This window comes from Macrotis lagotis, chromosome X (genome assembly GCF_037893015.1).
Source record: "Macrotis lagotis isolate mMagLag1 chromosome X, bilby.v1.9.chrom.fasta, whole genome shotgun sequence".
Lineage (NCBI taxonomy): Eukaryota > Metazoa > Chordata > Mammalia > Peramelemorphia > Peramelidae > Macrotis > Macrotis lagotis.
The window spans coordinates 625382855-625393036 of NC_133666.1; positions in this window are offsets into that span (position 1 = coordinate 625382855).

The window sequence follows — 10182 nt, forward strand, 5'->3', positions numbered from 1 at the left end:
GCTAGGAAAATAGCTTGGGGTCAAAGGAATTAGAATTGAGAGGAAATCTGGGGAATCAGCTAGTCTTGGGATTCTTAACTTGGGTCTAATAAAAAAAAATTATTCCAATATAATTAGTTTCCTTTGTAATCCTATGTATTTTATGCATTTAAAAAATTATACTAAGTAGTTCACATACTTTACTAGCTGACTAGGTGCCTAAAAGAGAGCTTTTTCCTTTTCTCTGCCCATTTTCTCCTCCTCTGTTTCACCCTTCTTTACTCTCTTTCTCTTTTCCCCTCTTCCCTTTTTTCCCCTCGGTCTCTTTTCCTCTGTTTCTCTCTCACTCACTTTCTTTTATTCTATGTTACACAAAAAAATGTTAAGAACTACTGATTTAATCTAGCCCGTTTATTTTTCGAATGAAGTAACTGGGGCTCAGAAAAAAGAAGGGATTTTACTCAAGTAACCCAGTGACTCATGTCATAACAGAATTGAGATTTGAGCCCAGGTCTTTTGATTATGATCTTTTGATTCCAAAGACATATACCCTTTCCACTGCATCATGCTATTTCTCTGGTGATCATGCTCAGCTCCTCCTTGCTGGCCATTGACCTTCTCCAGCTGACTCCCTTCCTCCCCCAGCCTCCTTCCCTTCCCTTGCATTCCCAGGACTTGGGGCATACTGCCTATGTTCTTGTGGAGGAATTGTGCAAGGGGACTTTTAGCTCTGTCCATCCTAGAGAATTTCTCTGTTGAAGCTAGAAGCAAAACAGGCCCAGCCTGGCCCTGCATGCCTGGGGCCCTTGCCATGTTCTGAGGGACCGGCTTGTCTGGGCTTGATGGAGCCTGGGGCTCCTGCAGCTGCACACCCAGCCACCTGGCCCTGCAGGTTTCACCAGCTTAGGACCCAGAGCACCGGCTCCCTCCCCCCACAGAGCAGCCTTGGTGGGGTTGGAGCTTGGAACTGGGATGCCCTTTAGCTACAGTGAAGACTCCACCCCATCCTTCCCCTTACCTGGTCTCTGTCTCTCTCATTAGAATTTAGGAGTTTGGAATTGGAAACAATCTTAGAAATCCAATGCAGCCACTTTATTTTATGGATAAGAAAACTGAGGTCCAAGGAGAGTAAAATAGCTCACTTAGGGTCATACAGCCAACATCAGAGCTGGCTTCCACTGGGATCCAAGTCAACTCTTTCTTTCCATCACCCTCCACTGCCTCTCCTATCACCTCTGGCCCTGCCCTGTTTCTATCCCTGTTCCTGTCTGTCACCCTGTTCTTATGCCTTTATCCTGTCACAGGATCAAAGGATTATGATATTTTAAGGTTGGAAGGGACCTTGAAGATCATCTGTTTCCTCTCCTGGAAAATGAGTGGGCTGAATAGGCAGTCTCTAAGCCCTCTTCAGTTCTGAATTCTAAGCTCTAGTTTAGCCCCCATAATTTCTAAATGGGAGAATTGAACTCACAGAGAAGTCCAAGCACTGCCCTGTTCTCCCTCTCCTCTTGTCCCTGGTCCTGACCCTTACCTCTCCTTCTCAGCTAAGAACCTGACCTCCTATTTTGTGGAGAGTAGCAAATCTCCCTCCTGCTCCCCTATTCTCATTTCTCATTGTATTGTCCCCCTGAATTTTTTTTCCTTTCCTGAAGATCTGGCTCTTTTTTTCTTGCCAAGACCAACCCCATCTCTGTGTCCTTGATCCCAGTCTCCTATCTTCTTTTAAGCCTGGGCTTTGGACATTCTCTCTCTCTCTTCCATTTCTCCCTTTTTTCTCTTTCCTTCTTTTCTCTCTCTCTTCATCTCTCTCTTTCTATTCCCCTCTCTTTTCCCTCTTCCTCTTTCTAGAATTCCCTCTCTCCATCCCCTTCTCATTTTCTTGATCACCACTATACACAAAGAGCCCTAGATCTCCCTATCCTCTTTTACTTGTTTCAGATACCATCCTCAAATGGGAGTTCAAATCCAACCTCAGGTCACTTGCCACTTACTAGCTGTGTGACTTTGGGCAAGTCACTTAACCCTGATTGCCTCACATTCAGTTATCTTGACTCATATCTGACCACTGGACCCAGAAGGCTTTGGAGGAGAAAGTGAGGCTGGTGACTTAGCATAGCACTCTCTCACTCAAATCCAATTTATGTGTTTGTCATGATATCACCTTCCTGATGTCATAGTCTTCTTCAAAAATGAAGGACAAACATTATAATTACCATCCTCAAGCAATCATATGTTTTCTTCTTTTCATACCCAAACTTAGTAGAAAAGTTTTCTACACTTAATTGCCCTTATTTTCTCACCTCCCACTCCAAATCTTTGCAAACTGACTTATGATTCCATCAATTGACTGCAATTGGAAAGGGTTACAATGATCGTTTAAATGGTAAATCTGATGCTGTTATGTTGGCCTTGAATAATCTATGGGACCTCTCTCCAGTCCTGTGCTCCCTTGACTTCCCTGGCATAGCTCTCTCCTGGTTCTCCTCCTACATGTCTGTCTGCTCCTTTTCAGTCTTCCTTGTTGCATCATCCAGCAAACTCCAACCCCTCTGTGTGGGTGTAACCCAAGGCTCTGCTCTGGGGTCTCATTTATTTTCTCTTCACTCTCATCAGTTCCCTTGGGTTCAATTACCTTCTTAAACAGATGATTTTCAAATTTATGTAACAAGTCTAATCTCTTTCCTAAACATCCAAACCACATTGCAAATTGCCTGCTAGAAAGCTCTACCTGGACTTCTCCTAATCAACCCTTCCAAGACAGAACCCTTGTTTCCTTCCCACATCTCTAACCTGAACCCTCTTTCTAACTGTCTCCTGTTAAGGTACTATCATCAATCTAGTTGTTCAGATCTAGAACCTTGGTGTCATCCTTGGCTATTCTAGAACCTTGGTGTCATCCTTGGCTATTTATACTTCATTTATAATTAGTTGTAAAATCTTTTCTCCACTCCCATAGCTACCAGTTCTAGCTCTCTTTAGGTTATTTCCCTACACATATACTCTCTTTTTCCTCAAATCTTCTTCATAGAATCTCTACCTTCCTTCAGGGATCAGCTAGGGGGAAGTCTTCCTTGGCACTTATATCATTTCTGTAAACTATTATCAGTTTATTCACCTGTGTACTTACTGTTTTAAACAAGACTGTTTCTATTGGAATGTTAATTCCTTAAGGGCAGGATCTATTTCATTTTTGGTTACTAGCTGTGTGACTTTGGGCAAGTCACTTAACCCTGATTGCCTCACATTCAGTTATCTTGACTCATATCTGACCACTAGACCCAGATGGCTTTGGAGGAGAAAGTGAGGCTTTGGTTTAAAATGGAAGCACTGAATTTTCATAGACCAGATTCAATAAGGGTAGCTTCTCACTCAATTTTTTTTGGTCCTTTAGAATATAAGAATTTCTCTCATTTTGTTTTTATCTGGTGTTCCCATGGAAATATCAAAATTTAGTTTATGTCTAGACCTTAATAACAAAAGGAAATAGTCCTCATCTCCTTTGCAAGTACCGAACTCTCATAGAAGATGAGTTGCCTTTTATTAAACACATTTTTATTTGTATTTTTTCAATTATTGACCTTTTTTCCTCCTTCTATCTTTTTTTTCACTGGGAAGAAAGTAAATATAAAACCTTTATAACAAATAAATATAAACAAGCAAAATAAATTCTCATATTGGCTTTGTCTAAAAATGTATGTCTCATGCATCTCATGCATCTCATCCTTCTTTATTGGGAGGTGGTTAGAATGCTTCCTCATATATCCACTGAAAACATGATTGATCATTGTGTTAATCAGAGCTCTTGAGTTTTTTAAAACTGTTCATTTTAGGGGCAACTAGGTGGTGCAGTGGATAGAGCACCAGTCTTGGAGTCAGGAGTACCTGGGCTCAAATCTGGTCTCAAACACTTAATAATTACCTAGCTGTGTGGCCTTGGGCAAGCCACTTAACACCGTTTGCCTTGCAAAACAAAAAACTGTTCATTTTTATAATGTTGATGTTATAGTATAAATTGCTCTCCTGATTCTGTTCATTCCACTCTACATCAGTTCATACAGATCTTCCAAGGTTTCTCTGAACCCATCTCTTTTTTCATTTCTTACAGCCCAAGAGTATTTCATTATATTCATATACCATACTTTGTTTAGCCACTACCCAGTTAATGAGTAACCCTTTAGTTTCCAGTTCTTTGGATATATTTAAAGAGTTGCTCTATAAGTATTTTATACCTACAGGATCTTTTCTTCTTTCTTTTATATCTTTGGATCTGGTAGTGATATTTCTGGTTCAAAAAACATACATAGTTTATTAACTTTTAGCTCTTAGTTCAAAATTGCTTTCCAGAATTCTTGAATCAGTTCACAGCTCCACCAATAGTGTATTATTGTCACTTTTCTCCCACAACCCTTCCAATATTTGTCATTTTCCTTATTTTTTGTCAGTGTTGTCAATCTGATGTGTATAAGTTGGAACCTCAGAGTTTCTTTAATTTGTATTTTCCAATTATTCATGATTTGAAGTTTTTTAAAAATATGGTTATATATGACAGCTTTATTTTTTATAATCCAAAAAAATGCTCAGAACTTGAGCCCATAGTATTCAAATCATTTCCCCTTTTTTCTCTGGTTAATCTTTTATACTCCAGGGACTTTTACAATCCTCCAACAGCCCACATTGTGCCTAATAAGTAAGTGCTAAACAGATGTTTGTTGAATTAATTAAATTGATTTGAATTAATTTTCCTCCTATTTCTCCTCCTATTTTCCAGGTCCCTATCCCTGTCATAGCATTAGAAAGGGAGAGGAGTGTTTATGAGACATACCCAATTGATGGTTATCCTTAGCACCTTCAATACCTTCACCCTCATCTTGAACCATAGGGAAAATAATTTAAATAAATTAGAGAGCAGGATAGAACCAGTTATATTCCTTCCCTCAAGCAAAGATTTTGCAGTCCCTTCAAAGTTACATATTTACACATTTGCAAAAAATACTTCATAAATTATCATCATAGACATTATTATCCAATCTATTCAGATTGATTATTCTACCATTACAGGTAATTATCCAATATTAGCATTACATGCATTAGATTCAGCAAAATTCAAACAATTTCTTGGCTTGCTGCATCAGCATTAAGTAGTTATCTAAAGTATATGCACAACATATCACATGCATACATATTGATGACATAAGCACAACATAAAAAATGCATAGTTAATAGTAAAACAACTCAAGATCTAAATAATGATATTACATGCATAGCATGATTATATAAGCAAGTAAAGACAAAAAAATGCAGACCTAATCTAATAATGAACATGTGGAACACCAATACACAAGCAAAAAAATATGAACCAAAAAACCCAGAAAACATGCAGTAATAATTGGTACATGGAACAACATATGCAGTTTTATTCAAAGAATTTCTGGAGTGGGAGATAACTGTGACCTTTATTTCTCATACTCACTGATACAGATTGATAAAATCACTAAAGAATACAGGTAACCTGCATATGTTGTTCTATGCTAATGTTTTAAAACAACGTGCATTGACAATTACTATTATTACATACTTAACAGAGATGTCAAACCTATAGGATAAAATATGAGTTTACCATGCAAAAAGGCCATTAGGCCTCCCAAAGTGCCAAAAGTGTGAATGGCTTTGTTCTTTATGTGTGTTCCTCACTACTAGTATTTATTATAGAATATATCACAGGTTTATGGGAGGAATGTTTGGTAGATACAATTTTACTATTCTGTCTTAATAAATGACTTTGTTGTAGCTACTGGCTTGACTATTAAAGATAAGTGCAGAGTAGAGCCAAGAGAACAATTTACACATCAACATTATGAGATGAACAGCCTTAATGGAAGTCATCGCTCTCTGCAATCTAGAGAGCTAGGACAACCATTTTTGACAGATTGTGGACTATATTATCCCCAATCAGAGGAAGAAAAACAAAAGGAAACAAAACTCACAGAAAGAAAAACACCCCTACTTGAATCTGATGAACACTTTATAAAAATGATCTCTTGTGTATCTATTTCCCTTAATTCTAATTCCTCATGCCAAAAATGACTAATCTGTAAATATGTTCAACAAAATATATATGTAAAATGCTAACTTGGAAATATGCATGTACAAATGGATGAAAATAAATAAATACAAAATAAAGGAAAAAAAGAAAAATGCTACTGATGGGAGCTTATGAGCTATAATTTTATGATTCTGGAGTCACAGAGTCCCTGAAACTTAGGAGTGGTCAACTCCTAGATCTCCAACCTGTAATCCTAAAACATAAAGATCTGTGTATATATGTGAGGGGAGAGGGTGCTAGTTCCCAGGGGGAGCTGCTAATTTTAATTCACATATAATAGTGTGGCAGTAAATGAAATCACTTCTAATAAATTTGCCTGTTCACTGGTCCAAATGGAATCTTGGGATGGAAAGGACCTTAAAATTAGCAGGGATATAAAAGTTATTCAAATCCAACTTCTCATTTTATAGTGGAGAAAGCTACAACTCAGCTATTTCAGATGGCTTTCTGTCCAAGGAAGGGAAGGAGAGAGAGGAAGGGAGAAAAAAACTGCGAAACTCAAAACTTTGCCCCCCCAAAAAATGATTGGTTAGAAACTATCATTACATGTAGGATAAACAAATAAATAAAATCTTTAATTTTGTTTAAAGCTACACTAGGGTCAGCTAGGTGGTGCAGTGGATAGAGCACTGGCCTTGGAGTCAGGAGTACCTGAGTTCAAATCCAGCCTCAGACACTTAATAATTATCCAGCTGTGTGGCCTTGGGTAAGCCACTTAACCCCATTGCCTTGAAGAATCTTAAAAAAAAAAAGCTACAATTAGAGAAAATGATATGACTTATACAAAACCAAAACAACAGCAAGCTGCAGAATTAGGATTCAAACCCAACTTGTCTGGTTTTCAATCCAAGATTCTTTGCATTTTACTCTGCTACCTATTAGTTCTGCCACAGCCCCCTTTCTTGTTCCTGTCTTTGTTCCTGATTATTATTGCTCCAGTATTTCTGTTCTAGACAATTCCCTGGTTGTGTTTCTCCTACTCTCCTTTCAGCCTTGTCCTTCCTTTCCTCTTCTCTTTGTCCCTGTTCTTATCTCTTCCCTTATGCCTACCCTGCTGCCCCCTCCCCTCCCCGGCCCCCCACCATGACCCTACCCCACTCCTTGCTCTGCTTCTACTGGGAAACTTGATCTTGTTCTTTCTGGTCCTTGACAACCCCATACTCCTGTCTTCCTTAGGAAATCTGGGCCCTGGATTGTTTCACAGGAATGGGTGGGAGTTGTGTCCATAAAGGATAACTGAGTGAGGAGGAGGGGAGTGTAGAAGGGCATCTTTGCCCTGGGGTAGTTTTTGGAGCCTCCAGTCATCATCCTTCCTGGGTCCCATGTGGAAGTTGAGGCTTCCCCAGAGGGAAAGGACCCCAGAAGGCCTGGGGTGGGGTGAGCTTGGCTGGGCTCTTCAGGGGCTGTTGTCTGGGAGCTGCGTGGTCAACCTGACTAACCAGAAGCTGAAGGCTTCACTTGGAAAAGTTGAGCTCAACCTCTGGCTGAGAGCCCCAAATTGAATGTTAGCATTAAACCAAGTCCACAGCAAGTGGGGTTGGGTGGGGAGAAATTGGAGGAGGAGGAGGAGGAGGGGGAACAACCCCTTAGAAGGGCTGATTCAGCGCTTTAGGAACTGGGGGGGGGGAAGGGAAGTTTCTAGCCACTTCCATGCTAGGATAGAGCTAAGAGAGTTAGAAAAGAAATTTAAGAGAAAGGGTAAGAGAATTTGGGGTCCAGCTTGCCCCTTATAGACTTGAAGGCTGTGTTCACAGGATGCCCTTAGTCGTTGCCAGCTGTCTCCTTCAGTCTCCAGGCATCCTGATTAATAGCTGGTCACTGGACCCAGATGATTCTGGAGGAGAAAGTGAGGCTGGTGACTTAGCACAGCCCCTCCTCACTCAAATCCTTGTCATGGCATCCCCTCCCTGACGTCCTGGTCTTCAAAAATGAAGGACAAACATTCAGTTCCCCATCCCAGGCCAACTCAACAGTCCTTGAACCCCTAGCTTGGTCCCCTCAGGATGGAAGAATCCCCTAGGAGAGTGTTTTCTCCTAAGTTTCAACTTCAGACACTGTCCCCAAATGAGCCCAACTTTCCTTGAAAATCCCTTTCTCCTTCTCTTAATCTCTCTCACCCTCTCTCTTAATTTCCTTTCTAACTCTTAGCTCTATCCCAGTTTAGAAATGGCTAGAAACTTCCCTTCCCCCAGCTCCTAAAATGCTGATGGTGGTAAATCCAGCCAAATTTCTTCAGCGGTTGTTTTTTTTTTTTCAGGGTAAATGGTTTGAGTTTGTTAATATAAAAGAACATTTTTATTCATGTTTTCTGTGATTCAGTGAACACCATGCTGAAGCTGGAGCAAGGAAGACTGGCAGACAACTCTACACCCTATCTAGCTGTAGGCTGCCCCCCAAAAGTCTCTAGATCTTCATTTCCTCCTCTCTGTAGTCCTTATCTCACAGTGATATTAATGAGGAGTGAATGAAATATGTTGGCAAAACAACATGTTATATGAATGACCAATATTATTATTACAGCTCATGGTCAAGACTCCCCTCCCCCTAAAGACTGGGGGTCTGACCTGAAAGAGTCAGTTCTCTTTCTTTGGTTTATTGCCTTCTTCTGGAGCAGGCCTCAAAATTATGCCCATGGTAGAGTTTGTGTCTGTTTTACCAAATGGGAGTAATGGGGTCCCCAGCTTACTCAATGGGCCAAAGGAGCATTAGTCAACTTCAATGACTTCCAGTGCTGTGGGAGCAAATGCAAAATGGTCTATTTGGTATTTGAAGCCCTTCATAAACTGGCAATCCAGTGACCTGGACTTCTGACTTTTTCACAAACCAAATGCCCCATTTCTCCCCTCTGGGCAATTTCTCTGATCTTCGTCCATGTCTGGAATATTCTCCCTCATCCACTTCAGTAGGTGACCTCCTGATTTCCTTGAAGTCCCAACTAAATTCCCAAGTTCTACAGGAAGCCTTTCCCACTAACTCTTCATTCTGATACCTTCTTTTTATTCTGGATATAGTTTTGCCTTTGTTTTCTTATTGTCTCCCCATTAGATTGTAAACTCCTTGAAGGTAGGGACTGTCTTTTGCCCCTTTTTTGTATCCCTGGAACCTAATTACCACAGTGCCTACACATAGTAGACATTACAGTTTATTGATTAATTTAGATATGGAACAGCTTTTGTTTCAAACACATAAATATAGAAAAAAAACAGAAATACAAGAGACTCCGAGGAGAAGCCTGTGAACAATCATAGAAACCTAAAGAAATTCTTTTTTTTTTTTTTTAAGTAATTTGCTTTATTAGTACATGACAAAGTTAGGCCTAGAATCTAGGTCTTCTAATAAACAGTTTGCCTATTTTTTTTTTTTATTCTGGGTATATTTTATTTATTTTTCCAATTACATGTTAATGAAAGTTTTTCAACATTCATCCATGTGCATATACATATTTTTAAGTTATATAATTTCCTTTCACCCTCTCTTCCCACTCCCCTCCCCTCAGTGTCAAACAGTCAGGTGAATATTGTTCATACACATTTGTGTTTAACATGTTTACATACTAGTCATTTTCTTTTTTATTATATAAATATTTTATTTGTTTTCCAATTATAATGGTAAGATTTTTGGTATGAGGAATTAGAATTAAGGGAAAGGAAAGAAAACCATGATTTAGGAAAGAAATATATAAGAGAAATTTTTAATAAGTGAATGTAGTGTTCATTCAGATTCTTTTATTTTATTTATTTATTTGTTTTTAGTTTTTTTTTTGGCAAGACAATGGGGTTAAGTGACTTGCCTAAGGTCACACTACTAGGCAATTATTAAGTGTCTGAGGTCATATTTGAACTCAGGCCTTCCTGACTCTAGGGCCAGTATTCTATCCACTGCACCATCTAGCTGCCCCCTCATTCAGATTCTTGTAGGGGTTTTTTGGGGGGTTGATTTTGTTTTGGTTTGTTTTTCTTCCTCTAGATGTGGATAGCATTGTTTGTAGCCAGGGTTGTCCTAGCTTTCTGAGTTGCTGAGAGGAGCTGCATCCATCAAAGTTGATCAACTCATAGTGCTGTTGTTAATGTGTGCACTATTCTCTTGGCTCTGCTCCCTTC